This window comes from Elephantulus edwardii, unplaced genomic scaffold (assembly GCF_000299155.1).
Source record: "Elephantulus edwardii isolate Elephantulus edwardi_28Jun2011 unplaced genomic scaffold, EleEdw1.0 scaffold00046, whole genome shotgun sequence".
NCBI classification, from domain to species: domain Eukaryota; kingdom Metazoa; phylum Chordata; class Mammalia; order Macroscelidea; family Macroscelididae; genus Elephantulus; species Elephantulus edwardii.
Genome location: NW_006399796.1, coordinates 11,497,596 through 11,514,107, shown reverse-complemented (window position 1 = coordinate 11,514,107; position 16,512 = coordinate 11,497,596). Strand labels below are relative to the sequence as shown.

General features: G+C 38.7%; 1 protein-coding gene across 2 annotated transcripts in view; it reads left to right on the top strand.

Annotated features, from left to right (window-relative positions):
- ZNF608 (zinc finger protein 608) overlaps window positions 1-16,512 on the top strand; it is a 139,246-nt gene that overhangs the window by 5,069 nt on the left and 117,665 nt on the right. The gene's annotated exons all lie outside the window — the stretch shown is intronic.

The following is a 16,512-nucleotide window of genomic DNA, read 5'->3' as shown; positions in this document are numbered from 1 at the left end:
CATGTTTCTTCAGGTATATTAGAGGATTCTTATTTGCATTCTACCTTCAACTCATCCCCCACCTTCATCCTTTTCCAAAATAGTTCTGTCAAAGGGTAGGTTCTTGTTATGGGTCCTTAGTCAAACCCCAGCCTTGGCGTCTTTGGGTCATTGGTTTCATAACTGTGCATAACGATTCGAATGTGCTTAGTGGCTGCTAGAATGCTACCCTTGTTCCCTCACCTAATTCGTCATTGGAAATTTAAGAATGTTATCACTTCTGAGATAACCCTGGGGCTAAGATACTTGGGCTTCTAGTTTGACTGGGGAGCTGAGAAGGTTGGTAAGAAAAGTGAAATAGACTTGGTGGATTAGTGTTCCTCAAATGTGAAAGTATAACCCAAGGGGATGTGGGCGGTAATAGCAAAGTGGAATCCTGGAATGATGTGTTGCATTTGAGCACTATGCATCGTCTCCTCTCTTTGTCATTACTTTAAAAGCGATAGTTAGACACTGCTTTTGAAAACCTACCTCAGAGTGTGGTGTTGCTCAGAGATGGAGGCCTGTCTTACTGGTCTAGTGATTGTTGTGCTTTGAGTAATGTCTGGGAACAGAAGGTGCTCTGTTCTTGAGGCAGGTGGGGAGAGAGTCAGACTGATTTTTTTTTTTTTTTAAATTACCCATTACAGTAATTCCACAGGTTGTGCCTTGCAGAAGCAAAATTTTTATCCTGACGTGGATTGTGGCAGGGTTGCTTAAAAATGCTTATGAAATTGAGTTTTGCTATTTTTTAATTAGATCAGAATCATAAGTGGTGTATTCTAAGTGGCCTAAGTGTTGGATCAATTATTTATCTGTAAAACTAATGTTTTTCATTTCTTTTAATTTAGTGTGTTCAAATTTTAGAAGTAGAGGAGTCAAGCTTTTACTTGTAATTTTTTAGAAGTTCATAAAGGTAACAAGGTGGAGATAATGCAAAAAGTACAGAAAGCCTTTTGATTCTCCTATTCTTATCCTCTAGTCAGACAATATTTTAACTGATGAATTTTCAAAACTCAGGTTTTGATTTTTAGTGTTTAAATGTGTAGTTCCACATAATTTCTGTTAAAAGGTTTTCTGAAATCTTCTTATTAACTTAGTACAGTAGGGCATTTACTTTTGTTGCCAATAGTCTTCAAATTGCAGTTCTAATCTGCTTTAACTGTCTAGATGAATTGCCCTAATCCAGTGCTCACAATGGCTGTGGTTAAGGAGTCAGAGCCATTTGATTGGATTCACTGGCTGCCTGGAATGTGGGAGGTACTGCCCTTTTGCATTCTCCTTAGCCTTTTAATCTTCCAGCCAAATGTTCACATTCAACAATTTTGTTTAGCTGGCAATCGGAACATTTCAGTATCTCAAAGGCTGCTGTCATGGCAACTGAGATTAGAGCGTGGTGTCGGTTCTCCAGTTTTTGTGTTCTTTTCACTTTCCAGTCACAGAGGAAACTAGGTGAAGAATGGAAGAATTAAATTATTCATACACATGCAACTCATCTTCAGACAGAGCAGTATAAATGTGATCATCTGAATTACATAAATGAAGAGCAAACAAGGCACGGAGGAGGTGGGGTGGAGGAGGGGAGTAGGGGGTGTGAAAGAGTCACATTTAGATTCGCTCCTGGTGCCAGGAGGAAACTGCACTTGTAACCACAGCCACTGTGGTGTTGGAACGGGGCACTTTGGGGACAGGTGCGAGGGGCTTGGAGCCTGCATGCTTGGCCATTCTCTGGCTGGTTGAGGTGTAAAATCAAGATCTCAGTCTCTTTTAAGATTTTGCCCCACCCTGCCTCTCAATCCCAGAACAGTTTAAGAACGCTTTTTATTCTTGGCCTACAGAAATGGAACTCCTTGCATTTAGTGACCCAAGGAAGTCACTAAGTTCACTAACTTGTGATTGTTAGGAAGTACTTCCTAAGACTATAAGGATAGCCTTTAGGAAGTCAAGATTTAGTAGGACAAGGTCCACCTGACAAAATTTCAACACCAAGGTATCTGGGAGAAAGGTTTCTTTTGGATGTTTTATGCAGTTGGTGTTGTTTTTTTTCCCTTCACATTAAACCTTTCATGATTTTCTGGGCTTATAAGGGTTAAGTGCTTCAAGAGAAAAGGTGACTAATTTTCAGCCATTAGATGTGGCTCATGAAGGGTAAAATAGGAAAAGGGAAAAAGTGTGGGTGCTCCCCACCCTAACAAGGCTCACAGGAGATTCCAAAGACTAGCTGTCATTGGTTAATTTTCATAACATGCTTAAATGTCTATTTTTGGTCTGTTTCTTCTGTCTCTTCACTATACAAAGTCATGTAAAACATGATAAATTGGACCTTATGAAACCTAATTAAATCAATGAGTGTTCCACTCCTTTATGTGAAAACCACAAGTATGTTGTAAAAGTCGCCACTCCCTTAATACGTGAACAAAATCAAAACATGCCATAATTCTAAGATGTTAAGAGCTATATTTCTATAGCCCATTTTGTGGTTAAGCCACCAGTGACATGTCTGAATAAGTAGATTTGACGGGTTGGCTTTTGGTTGTTAAAACCTGCCTCTCTTCCCTCCCCCCTCCTTTCTTTTGATGCATAATGGCTTTGTTTTGAGGAGCTTCTTGATGCATCCTCCTTCGTAGACTTACATCAGACATGGAGGCATTCAGCTGGACTAAACAGTTGTATAGAGAACACGGACTTATTTGGTCATGGGGAAAACTTGAAAACAGGAAAATTCTTAAATAGCTGATACTTAAATATAAATAAAAGATACAGAAGTTCTTAGAAGTCTGTCTTGAGGTTCTGACTACTCGGTGAATTTCCTGAAACAGAAGTGTTTCTTTACTAGCATACTGCTTTCATTGGGATGGTGCTTGGCATTCTAAAGCTGCTGTCCACAAATGAATCTGTCTTATAAAGGATAATATTAATTTCTTTTTCCTTTTTTTTCCCCTCCCCTGTAGAAGTCTTTAAACACTTCACAAGGGAATTCTGGAGCATTTTCTAAAAGAGTGTGAGGAGCTTAAGAACACATTTTGATTAATGAGTTTCCTGAAAGATATCCTTTCCCCCCAAAATACAATGCGCTGCTGTACAAATTCTGCTTAGAAAGTCCAGTTTATCTACTGTGAAATAAAAGGGCAGAAAGGTCACTTGCTATAATTAAAGAACAAAGTCCATTGTTGTTAGACAGCAAACTGTTTTGAAAGCTACATAAGGGATTTAGCTGTTAAAAACGTTGGTAACTAAGGCTGGCTCCCAATCAGCATTGATCTGCCTCCTTACTTTTCTATAGGTCTCCTTGGAGGGTGACTGGGCCTTTTGAGGTGGGTGCAGAGGGGATGCCCTTTTCCCAAGGAAGTTTTCTGTGAGAACCCAGGGAGCTTGGAGTATCTCTGAACAGGCTCCTAACTGTGTGTCTAACGTTTAAAATTTGTTGGATTTACAGGGAGAGTAAAAAAAAACAAAAACAAAAACACCAACAAACAACTGATTAAAAAAAAAACAACAAACAACTGATTAAGATTGTGCGAAAGGAGATAAGTAATATTTAGCAACTTTTAATAACTTTGCAAATAGTCTGTTAAAAGAAGAGGAAGGGATTAATTGCCTAAATGTCATGAGGTTAAGAATGCTCTTCAAGTGAAATTGCTTGGCTGCGAGATTGTTTTAATTAGAGTGTTATAAAGACTTATTTTTCCTAAGCAGCATTTTATAGTTACTAAATGAAATGTATGCTGTAAGTGCTAAGCAGAAATCTCCCTAACCACAGAGGTGTTCAATAACCAGATCCAAACAACATGGAAAGTACCATCTGTTCTTCGTTTTCATCATGAAAAGCAGGGATTGAATAGCCAAGATTTGCTCCAATTTTGACTCAGTTTGTGTGTGTGCGTGCGCGTGTTTTAATTTTAAAAAGTTCACCTGGTACTTCACAGAAACTTCAAATTGCAGTAATATGAGCAACACTGTGAAAACACATGTTCCTACATTTATTTTAACCAGTTCCACTTTTATTTAAAAGATTTCCAGAAGCCCAGCTATTGAACACTTTATGATGGTTATTCAGTTTCTGCAGGCAATCACAATGAAGAGTCAGTTCTTCAAAGATCTATTTAGTCAGTACCTGAATTATTCTGTCAATTTCCCCCCTAGAGACAAGGCGGTGGGGGGTGGGGGGAAGGGGTTCTCTCTGGTCATTGTTTATCAGCTAGTTAATCTAGTTTTGTGTGCTGGTGAGGTGGACTGATGTTTACTAATGCTGTGCTCTTTGCCCATTTCTATAGTGTAAGATTGTTGATAATGAGGAAAATGTTCTTTCAACAATAACTTTTGAGTCCTTGACTTCTAGAAGGTAAAAATTGTGGTTCTGGATTTATTAAGAGCCCTAGGTAGAACATTATCCGGCCTTTGTTTGAGGTCTTTTATTGAAGCTAATGACTGGGCTTGTGCCTCCCTGAGATAAATGACATTATCTCTGAGTGGGCTGACGGGAAACAGACATGTTAATGGTGAAGCTGCGGGGAGGATCTGCTCTGGTTCTGACAAAAGAGTCGGGAAGGGACCCCTGGTTGTGGTCATTAACACATAATGCATTCTTGCTCTTCCTAAGAGGCCCTTGATAATTGGAAAGCTATTTTAGCCACAAGCACTTAAATCATAAATCTACTACTACTACTAGTTCCTTTGCATTCTCAAAAGTAGCAAGTAATGTGTTTTTTGTTAACAAGTGTCTGATCTGTTTTTCAAAATTGGTGGCAGTTTTAAGTCTTTTTATTATGTGGCATTTCTCTTTGTCTTTCTCAGTTAGCTCTCTCTTTTCTTTAAGGACGTGGAAAAGTAGGTCCAAAAGTAGTAAAATGGTTCTAAAAGCTATAAAGCACTAATTTTTATAGTTGAGGATGTCTCATGAATTGTGAGGATACTAAAATATATTCCCTCCCCCCCTTACATGGAGAAAGAGATTTTGTTCAGTGATTTGTGATGAAACTTGAACTACATATTTAAAAAGTGATCAGTATAATTGAGTTTCAGTACAGTTTAAACTTTGCTTCTTGGACAAAGATAAATTGTCATGTTGAACACACTCCAGAGGTGTAGAAGAGGTGGCAGGGTCATGTTATTGTATTCTATAATATTAAGCACTGGAAGTTTTTCCATAGTAATTACTGTAGCACAACATAGTTCTGATTGCTAGCACCCTGCACTTGCCAGCAATCCGAACATCAAGGGTTTTGCCTGAATACTAAATAATCTATTCACTTGTACAGCTTTCTTGCTTGAAATAGAAGAAATAAGAGAATCTTAGACTAACCTTGTTAACAAGAACATAGAATTGTTCACAATTAATAATTAGAAAACTCTATGTCATTTAAGATCATAAGGTAAGAAACTAGGTTAGATTCTTGGCCACAGGGATGACTGAGCGTTCATGCTATAATATAGGAGTCATATTGGTGCTCACTAACTGGCATTTCACAGATATGCATATTAAAAATGTTTTAACTGCATTTTTAGATTTGGATTTGAGAATGGACTAGGTGTATTTCATTAGTATGGTATTCCTTCGCCCACCACCCAAATTTAAAAAGATGTCTGTGTCGATTTTACTCTGTCAAATGGGAATGGGCTCTTTGGTCTTCAATTCTTGGTCAAAGGTTCACTAGTAACTATTTGCCTTTTTAATTTAAGCAAAAGGTTTTGGCAATTAGAACAAAGGCTTTGCAACTGAAGAAAAAGGTTGTTAAACTCTTGACCAGCAGCTGTTTGTAATGTTATTTTGAGAGCTCAAAGGATATCCAAGAGAGTAAGATTGGCACTTTGCTCCTAAAGCTGAATTCTGTGTATTTGCTAAATATTGGTTAGAAATATCTTTGGGAATGTATTAAAAGAGATTATGGGGTTTGCCTGAAGAATTGAAATCATCACAAAGCAAATAGTTCTTACATTTTGGTAGGCCTTGAACCACATGGATTTCATCTCATATTCAGAAGGCATCCTCCCTTCTGAAGCTAAAGGAAAATGAAAAAATATGTATTATAGTTAGAATAGTGAGCCTAAAAGGAAGGGTGTTTTAAGTCTGAGAAATGAGGTTAGAAATGATTAATAAATACTGCTGCTGATTTTTAAAAGCCATTTTATTTTTCTCATTCCCACCCCCAAAATGATTATTATTCACGTTGACTATTCGAGCTCAGCCACTGAGCTTTTTGCCTCCTGGGAATCTTCATTGTCAGCTAGCAACTTAAGAAAAATGTGCCTATAGGGATTTAGGCATATTCCAATAATGCCATATGAATGTAGCTTTTACGGTTTAAAAGAGCAAATAAAAATCTATTGATTACATTTTGTGTTGTACGTAATGATTTTAGAAAGCAGATATTTAGGTTGTGGAATTGGTTTATTATGTTAACTAGAGAGCAAATGGCATGGTGCCACAGACGTATAATTTTACTTAAAGGAACTTTTAAGGTTTTGATGTGTTTTCTTTTCCTCTTATTTCCCTGATGGCTTCTTTTTATTGAAGGGTAACTTAAGGAGACCTGGTAGCAATTTTACTGCCTTCCCTTGACAGTTTGAAATAATAGCTTGGCCTTTGGTTGTACTGATCTTCTACCAGTCAACTTGATTCTGGTTTTTGTCTTGTGGCAGTGAATTAAAAAAAAAAAGAAAAGAAAAGAAAAAGAAAAAGTGTAGTATGTTTAAAGAAATACTCCTTTATATGCTTCAATTAGCAACAGAAGACAAAGTTCCCTTGGTCACACCTTCCTAAACTCCACAAAGTCACTGTTACAGCCTTTTGATTAAGGAACACTTTGGTTTCCTAGGACAGCACATCTGGCACTCTGGTTGCTGTAGTACAACTTTGTCTATCACATTAGTCACTGAAGGTTCAAAAGCTTGTGTCCAAGTTGCTCCTAGTTAGGCCAGCAAGCTTTCCACAGTGGAAGGCTGGACATTTTTTTGCTTGTTACACCCATCATGAATGGCATGCATTCAGTCAGGATAAAAAGTACCACTTGTGTCTATGCCTAGGTTTTAAAATTTTACCCATTCTTCACCTAAAACATCAACAGGATGAGTTGGAAGGCATCTTCCAACTTTTTTTTGGAGGGGGGGGGGGATATGGGATACAGAATTGCAGACAAGATTGCTTTTGGATTTCCTGTCACCTCCTTGGCTGATTTTATTATGGATGGCTCATGTTAAAAGCAACAATAATGTTTGAATTGGAAGGACTGGAGCCTTGGGTTTTCATTCTTTATGGAGAACTGTTTATATGTGTGGTTCACCACAGTACATGGATAACGCTATCAAATCTGTGCTTTATTATAGGCTTATGACTATCGAAGCAGCACTTTAGTTATGTGTTTCTTCATTTCATTTTTTTTACAATTTTTTAAAATAGAAATAAAATTAGCACAGAATCTTTTCAGCAAAGGAGAAAATAGGTAAAATAGAAGTTATCCCTTGAGCCAATTTGGAAGTAAGTGATGGGCTGAAAAAAGTTTTCCCCTCAACTGCGGTGAAATGTACAACAGCAAAATGCTTCAATATAACTTTTTGTGATAAGCGAAAGACAAGCCGAACACTTTGACAAATGGAGACTTCGTTAACAACTAGTTTATCTCCTTATGTTATTTCACATCTTAAATAACCGAATGAACAGAAATTCACATTCCAAATCTGCAAGCTGCTCCGGAGGTGGAATTTGGGGTAATACTGTTTGCTTTTGCTTCCCAAAGGGAAAAAAACCCCGTGATTTTAAAATGGAGCAATTGAGCCTTTCCGCATCAAACTCCATTTGGCCAATTGTCTACATTTACATTCCTTGCCCAAATCCTTCACCAGCCTTTCCCATGATGCTGCAGCAGATGCCAGACACTGAAGTAGAAAGCCAGCAGCTGTTTCCCTTACTCCATTGCTGTATTAGCCTCCACAATCTGCTTCCTTTTCCCCCCTCCCCTCCCCCACCTTAAAAAAGAAAGAAACCGCCTCTCTCTTTGACTTTGGTCCAGTTTTAGCAGTCTGCAGGTTTTCTATCTTATCAGTACCACTGGTGGTCCCCCCCACCCCCACCCTTAGGCCCCTTTATTGTTTTCTGGGCCTGGACAGCTGAAGTACCCTGGGGGCGTGGCCGCCCTCGTCCGGGCCCGCAGCGCGCTCCCGCGGGGTATGGGGGGCGTGCAGGCGGGGACGCGCCCTCCTTCCCGCCCAGGACCCGTTTATGGCCCTGAGCGCTGTAAATCTGTCAGCTCTTCACGACGCCTTCACCTCTTTCTTCATTTGCTCCAGCTTCTAGTTTGACAACGTTCCCCTGAGGCGGAATTCTAATCTGCTTCCAATTAGTTGCAAAATGTGACTGAAATTTCCACATTATGACTGCTGTTTTACTTGCACGCACACATCTAGAAACAAATTAATGCTCTTGAATATTTATTTTTTGAGCCCTTGGATTTACTTTTAAGAGGAAGACTTTCCAACTGTTTGGAAAGACTTCCAGGATTTACATTTTTCCTCAAAGCCTAGGATACTGGGCATGTTTTTTTTTTTTTTAAAACCCAAAACATCTCTGGTGGGGTTTCTCTTTCAACAAGCCTTTTCATCTTTTCAAGATTTTTCAAAATGTATTACATATGTTTAAGTTATGCAAATAAGTTTTGTAGTATTCTTAAAATAAACAAGACAAGGATGTTTGGCTTAGTTTAGTGGAGAGGTCTCTGTACAGTTATAGTAGAAACATACAAATTTAGCTCTAAATATAGTTTAAACATACTTGGGTAAAAATTTTGTTCCGTATTCTTAAATTTCCCTCCATTTAATATGCAAAAGCTGTAAATCCAAACAAAAAAAGTGGGTGATTAATTGTGTTGACCAATAGAAGGGTGGCATTACAGATGCCACTATGTGTATCTTAGTTATTGAAGTTTGTGTATAGACCTTTGCACCATCCTCTCAAGGAGTGATTCTTGTGACTTTAAACCAGTTGCTGTGAATTGATTGTGTGCATAGTAGAACTGCTTGATAGAGTTTTCATGGCTGTGACCTTTCAGAGCAATTGCCAGGCTTTCCAAGGCATGTCTGAGTAGCTTCACATGTCTTTGGTAGTTGTCAATCACTTATTAACTATATGCACCACCCAGGGATTCTCCTGTCACTTTCACATAATCTTATAATCCACTGTGAAGGGAATGTCCTCTAGTCCCAGGTTTGAGGTGACTCTCTTTGAGGAATTTAATAGCCTCAACCTTCTTTCCTTCTTTTATGTCATGAAAACAAATAGGTCTGTCTTGGAGAGGGTGAAACCAAGTTTCTCCTTAGAGGCTAGGATTTTGAAGCTCGGTCTCACATTCTTTGGGCACATGGCCAGGAGACCCATCTTTGGAGAAGAACATCATGTTCGGAAGGGTGGAGGGACAGTGCACCCACAGGAGAGGAAGACCCCAGATGAGATGGATTGATACAGTAATTGGGGCAATGAGGGTAGGTGTGTTGGAATTAGTGAGACTGGCTCAGGACAGGGCAGGCTTCAGAGCTGCTGTACAGAGGGTCGCTGTGGGTCACAGGTGATTTGATGGCACATAACAGCAACATGCAACATGTTCCATCATATGTGAATAAACCAACTGTCATTGAGTGGACTCCAAATCATAGAGACCCTCTGGTTTCTGAGGCTGTAAATCTCTGAAACTTCCCGAATTTCTTCCTCTTGGTGCCTGGTGGATTCAAACTGCTGACCTTTAAGTTAGCAGTTATATTGAGCCACCAGGGCTCCTTATATTTACATATTAGAGTTTTCAAAATCTTGGTTGCTGGGGGGAAAATTAAAAGTACATTTATTACTTGCCTTAAAACTGGTTTTTAAAAGTACCAAGGTTTATAATAGCCAAACAGTATCTATCTCAGGTATATTATTTGTGGAAAGGCAGTTCTCCTTAGTATGCAAACAACTGTGGCTACTGGTGCATTTTATAGGAGAGTTCAGTTGGCATTATGGCAGATTGATATCAACAGTAATAATGGGCTTTAAAGAGGTGTGAAGAATTTTATTGGTGGTAAATGGTTTTCTTGATCACATTACTGTGTATTAGTTTCTAAGTAACACCTTCTTATGTAAGTGGATGCATTTGTCCCCCTTCTGAAACATCATTGTCACATATAATTATAAAAATTCTAATGATTGACTTAGAAAGTCCCCTTTTTTTTATGTGAACTTTAAATCTCTCTAACCAGGTGGTGAACCATTTATTTCACTTCCTTCAGACAATTTTACAAACTTGATTTCAGCAGCATCAGAATTCCACAAGAGACTTTGAGTGCTTTTTGGATTGCTTCCTTTCTTCTTAGTTAATGATTGGTAGTAGAAAAACGTGCCAGATTGGAATCCTTAAAAATGTAAAATGTAGGCTTTACAGATTGCAGAGACCTCCTGGGTTAAAAAAAATTTTTTTTTTAAAGTAGTGGCCCCATAGTGAAATGTTCACAATAGGCACAATTGTGGTAGCCCCTCAAGTCCAGGGGTTCACTAATTACCCTTTAATGAGGTCAGTCTGGCCTGGCTTTTTCCCTACCTCAGGAGGAAAAGCACACAGACGGTTGGAGTTCAAGTGGATCTTGCTGCATTTGCAACTTAGCATAACTGCTTTGAAGGCCCCCCAGGGTGCTTAATTGGGACCGGGCATTTTTGTTTTGGGGAGACTACACACTGCTCCCCATTGTGAATGTAGAAGCCACTGTGCATCTTGGAAGCATTACATGCTTTTGTTGATGGTGCGTAGTTTTATAAACCCCAAATGAGCTTATTGCCTTTTAACCATTGGGAAAGTTAAATAATGGAAGAAACGAGAAGTCTCTGGATTGGGCAGCCGCCAAGCAGTTTTTAGAAAAATGAATGAATGGTTTAATTGTGGAGCAAAACCATTTGTTTACAGATTAAGACTTATTCAGTCACCAAATCCTATGGACCAGGAGGTGAAAGAATGAGGCCCTAAGGTACAGGATTGAATGCCTAGTGTTATGTTTTGTGAACATGCTCAGCTGTTTCTTACCCGTTTCACAAAAGCAGCAAAAGAAGAAGGAATTGTTTAATGGTGAGAACTGCTTGGCCAAATGTACTTTTTTCTCTTGTAAAGGAAGAAGGAGGAGGAGGGCATGGAAAGCGAATGGGTTGTCATTTCTTTATTTCTTCGTCAAGAAGCTAAATAAAACCCTAAGGTTTTCCTAAACAAGAGAGGCAGCTGCATAATTTTCATTTGTTCAAATGAGGTGGACATGGTGGTGGTGAGAGTTGATGGAAAGTAAAATGCATGGGAAATTGGATGTGTGGTACAGAGCCTTTGCTGTATTAAATGCCTCAAAGCCATGCATTCTTCATTTCTAAGTTTCTCTAGGTAGCTTTGGTGGTGCAGTGCATGTTGTACTGCTAACCAAAAGGCTGGTGGTTCAAATCCACCCGCTGCTCTGAAGAAGAAACTGGGTAGTCTCCTTCCATTAATTTCAACCCTTGAAACCTGATAGAGGACCACTTTGAGTAGAATCTGACTCAATGGTGGTAGATTTGTGGTTTTTGTTTGTTTTTGGTTTGTTTGGGCTTTTTTTTGGTATAGGTCTCTAAAATAAGTTCTAGTGACATCATGAGTTAACTGTTAGGCTGCTAATGGAAAGGTCAGTTTTCTTCCATTAAGATCGCACAACCTTGGGTTTCACAGCCCAGAGCATCACCATGAGTTTGAATCACCCATACCAGTCTTGGTTAGTTAGGACTCCTCAAGTCAGAATCACATTGACTGCAGTGGGTTTGGCTTTGTTTCTAATATGTATCTTTGATGAGCCAAATGTAGCATTTACCATTATTCATTTGGTTGGCAGTTCAAGCCTAGCCAGGGGCTTCTAGCCATTTGTGCTAGAGTATAGTTATTGTGTGTCGAGAGTCCATTCCAATCCCTAGTTCTCTCAGAGTAGAACTACCTCACAGGGCTTCCCATGCTGAACTCTTTAAGGAAGCAGATCCTGAAGCATTTTTGGAGCCACTGGTGGATGTGTGAGCAATTTAGTCCTGCATCATACAACCATCAAGGCTCTTTTTATAAAAGATTACAGTAAATAAAACTATGGAGCTATTCTGCTCTGTAACACACGAGGTTCATATGAATCAAAATCAGCTCGGTGGCAGCTAACAACAAACAACAGCAACACAGGAATTTCCCATTATTTCATTCATCAGTGACTGTGCTACTGATGGCTTAATGGTAAGGAGTTGTGCTGCCAGCTCAAAAGCAGGTGGCTTCGTCCCACTAGCTGCTCCTTGGAAGAAAGACAGGCACTCTCCTGTGATTTACAGCCTCTGAAAACTTACTGGATGGGCAGCTATGAGTTGGTTCCCACACCACAGTACATAACTACCACCACCTACTACTGAATAAAGCTGAGGAAGAATTGTTGACGGGCAGATTGGTCATGTTGTGAGGAGTAGATTATGTTTAACAGTAGTTCAAAATCATAATGACATTTGGGCCAAGTGTAGTTGTAGTTTGCTGTTCTAAATCCTTTTAGGAATAAGCCTTATACACTCGTGCAATTGGAACCAACTCATGGCCGAGTCTTCACTGGTATTTCCAGACTGTAAATCGAAATCAAGAAGATCCCTCAATTTTTCTTTGTGGAGCAGCTGGTGGATTTGGACTTCCTGAGAGGTACTCTCCTTGGATTAAAGTAATCCACTAATAGAGTGTTGATATTATTTTAAATTCTGTGAATTCTTTTTTTTTAAAATTATTTGTGTGTGTGTGTGTGTGTGTGTGTATGTACCATCAAATCGGATCTGACTGGTATAGGAGGAGATTGCCCCTCCTCCAGCAGAACATCTGGTGGATTCAAACCGCTTTCCTCTAGAATTGCAGTGCAGCTTCTTACCACTAGGCCACCAGAGCTCCCTCGAAATTCTGTGAATTCTTAATTCACAAGTTTTAGTTTTAAATTTCTTAAGGGAGTGAACTTTTTATCTCAGACTGCCCTGTAGTATATAAATTGCCACTGTTTTTGATAACTCAGGATACTTTTAAGTGTTGTTTCTGCAATGTCTTTGTAGGGGGAGTGAAAAAGCCCATTTCTTCTTTAACATTAAAATCAAGTTTGCTACTTAATGCTTGTCTGATAAATTGACAGGTTTTTGTAAGTCAAGGGATTCGAGGCGATCCTGTTTTGCTTTGGTTTTTTGCCCACTTTGAGTTCTAGCGCTGTTATTTAGTATTATGAAATTTTAGAAATGGCACAATTTCTTTAAGCCCAAACCTTGACCTGTCTTACTTTGGCCATGCTCATCATTGCTGATATGCTTGAGCCCATTGTTATAGTCACTGTTTCACTCTATCTTGTTGCACCTTTTCCTTACTTTGACCTTCTACTTTTCCTATCATGAGGTCTCTTTCCAAGGACTAACCCCTCTTTACAAAAAGGGCCTAAATATTTTTGTCTTGTCAAACAAATTACTTTTTAATGAGTTCACGTATACATTTTCTATTAATAACTTAGTTATTAATTAGGAAAGAATTTATATCATTTCTTAGAGCCCTCACAATACCTTTTAAAACTTCAAAGTCTGATACAAGAGCAGTCATAGTCATTAAATAGATTATATGTGTACAAATACATTTTGAAATTTATAAAAGTTAAAAAAAAACCCACCACAAACTCATGCCATAATATACCAAATAGATAAAACAAATCCTGTACGTGCTTACCCAAATTTGATTTATTTGGGTGTTGTCTGAATATTAAAATGTGTTTAAGTGTATGTAGCAAGTGAACTATAAAGTGCAAAGATAAAAAACCATGGGTCATAATAATATTTTCAACAGCCTAGAAGCTTTGTAAGCTTGAAATCTCTTTACAGTTTTAATCCCTTCTGGAAAGAAAGCTTTTAACCAAATCCTTAGTGCCTCCAAAATATGAATATTACTGAGGGTTTTAAAAATGTACCACCTATAAACAGTTCATGTGTTTAGTCTGTGCGAACACAGGTAACATCAAGGATGAGGAGCAGTGAGCATCCTGTACTTCACAATGTGATATTAACAAAGACTGCTTTGTCTCTCTGTCTTTCCCCCAACCTGTCCTTTTCTAGACTGTGTATAAGTGGATCATTTCCCCCCATATAAAATGTAAAAGGAAAAATGTTAACCTTTCTAAGACTCTCTGAAAATGCCTTTTTTAACCTGCTTACAACATAGTCTAATACTTTCTATCTTAGCTCATATTAAAGGCTTAGTTAAAGTCTCCCTTGAAAGGCTAGCATATGAATCCATAAGCCTGCTATAAATTCATGCACATTATTTCCTTGTAGAAACCAGTGTTTTCCATTTACCTGGAGTTACTACAGCTGCAGAGCTACTTCTAGCAGATAATCCTGTCCAGTGTTAAATTGATGGAAGTTCTGTAATATCTACAGTTATTTATTGTTGATTGGACGACAACACTAAATCACTTGCCCTTGTTGGATATCAGCTCTCTCAGTACATTGAATCCTAAACATGTTGAATTTTCCTTTTCTGACACAGTGAAATCTGAAGAGATCCAAAGGCTTCAGTGCTGGAAGACTATAGAAAATATAGCCCATCTATTCAAATCACCTTGTAACTGTTTTTGACGTATAAGTACAGACCTCTTCACGTTACCCTTCACCTTTGTAAGCAGCTACCCAGCCTGCACCAGTAGTAGTTACTGGTTGCTGTTGAGTAGTTCTGACTCATAGAAAATCAATGATGGAAAATAGGCACTGCTTTATCTTTCTTTTGGTAAAATAAATTCTAAAAGATTTTTTAGGGAATTTCTCTTGGGGTCTGTTCCAACTCACTGCAGGATCTAAAGAAGAATACTAACTGTAAAAATACCCTGTTTAGTGAGGTGTAGTTGCTTCCATGTTATTTGAGCCTGAATGTGCGTGCATAATTGGAGAGATTATTGGACAGAGAGTGTTTTGCTGTGGTAGATGTGGTTTAAAACCTAGCACTGAGCATAGCATTTACTTTCTCAGCTTACCCACAAAATCTGTGACTAATTTAGTGAATGTGAAGATTTTTGTCCAGATGGTTAGGTTTAATTGTAAAAACTGGAACGATTTCAAAGTACCCTTTTGGGAAGGGCGGGAAACAACAACTAAACAACAAAAAAGAATGAGAATTAACCATAAATTGCTAAATATATATAGCATAGATGTATATTATATATTTATAAACACAAATACGTAGATACTTAAAAATACACACATTTATGCACACAGTCAAGGAGAAATTTAATTTATTACAGGTTCTGCTTGAACAAGTAGGATAATGCATAGAAGAGATTTTTGCTTTTTTAGGATTTAATTATAGATTTTTTTGCATAGAACACACACGGAAACACTGTGTTATAACACACGCACACAACAATGATTGTGTGTTTTGAAGAAAAAACCCTGTATAACACTTGTATGGAAACTTGCTGCGTTGGATTTAATTCTGACTCATATTGACTCTTGATTTGGTTACCAAGGCTATACATCTTAAAAGGAAGGAGACCGCTCATCTTTCTCCAGTGGAGTGGCTTGTGGGACTCAGACCTCAGGAGGTGTGTGGCCTGTGCCATTTGAGCGCCTTAACACATTGTACTGTCTGTAAAAATATGGTATGTCTTGTTCACAAAGGCTTCCTAATAGTTTGTGTGTATTTGGCTTTTCCTGGCCTTAGGATAACCTTAGAGTGTATTAAGTTCTGTCACTGGCTATTCTTGGCTATGGAGCATTGGCAGTTACTTCAGCAGGTATTAGGGAAAATACCAGTCTTGCCCAGAACTTGGTTTGTAGACCTTCTCTGACTATGGTGCTGGGGGTTTGGCCAGCCTGCAGTTAGACAGTGATTAGTGGTATCTAAGGATGAGGTGTCTTTTCAGAATTTATATATTCTTTATGTTGTTGTGTACTGTAGAGTTGGAACCAACCTATAGCCGACCTTCTGGCGGGTTTTCAGAGGCAGTTAATCACACAGGAGGAGATAGTGTTCATTTATGGTAATGCTGGAATGAGTACTTTAATCTGAACTCTGGTGCTTCTCAAACTGCTATAGGATCCTATGTTTCTCTGATTGTTTGCTCTGCATGCTTTAGCATAGGTGTAGTACTTAGTGAATCGCACTGCTAGCATTTCACCAGGAGCTTGGTCAGAAGAAAGATGGGCCGTCTGTCTCCTCCTGTTGTGATTTACAGCCTCAGAAACCTAATGGAAGCTTGCTATGAATTAGAATGGATTTGAAAGCAGTGTGTTTTGAGTTCTGAATTTTGAGTGGAAGACACTGTGGGCCAAAATGTTGACCTAGCAAAGAATAGTTTCATTAATGCTTTCATGTTGGGTAGACCAAAAGGGATCGATAAAGCCCAAACCCAACCAATTGCTGTCAAGTCTGTTCTCACTCATTGAGACCACCCCACCCAGTAAATGGGTTTCGGAGGCAGTAACTCTTTTTTTTTTTTAAATTT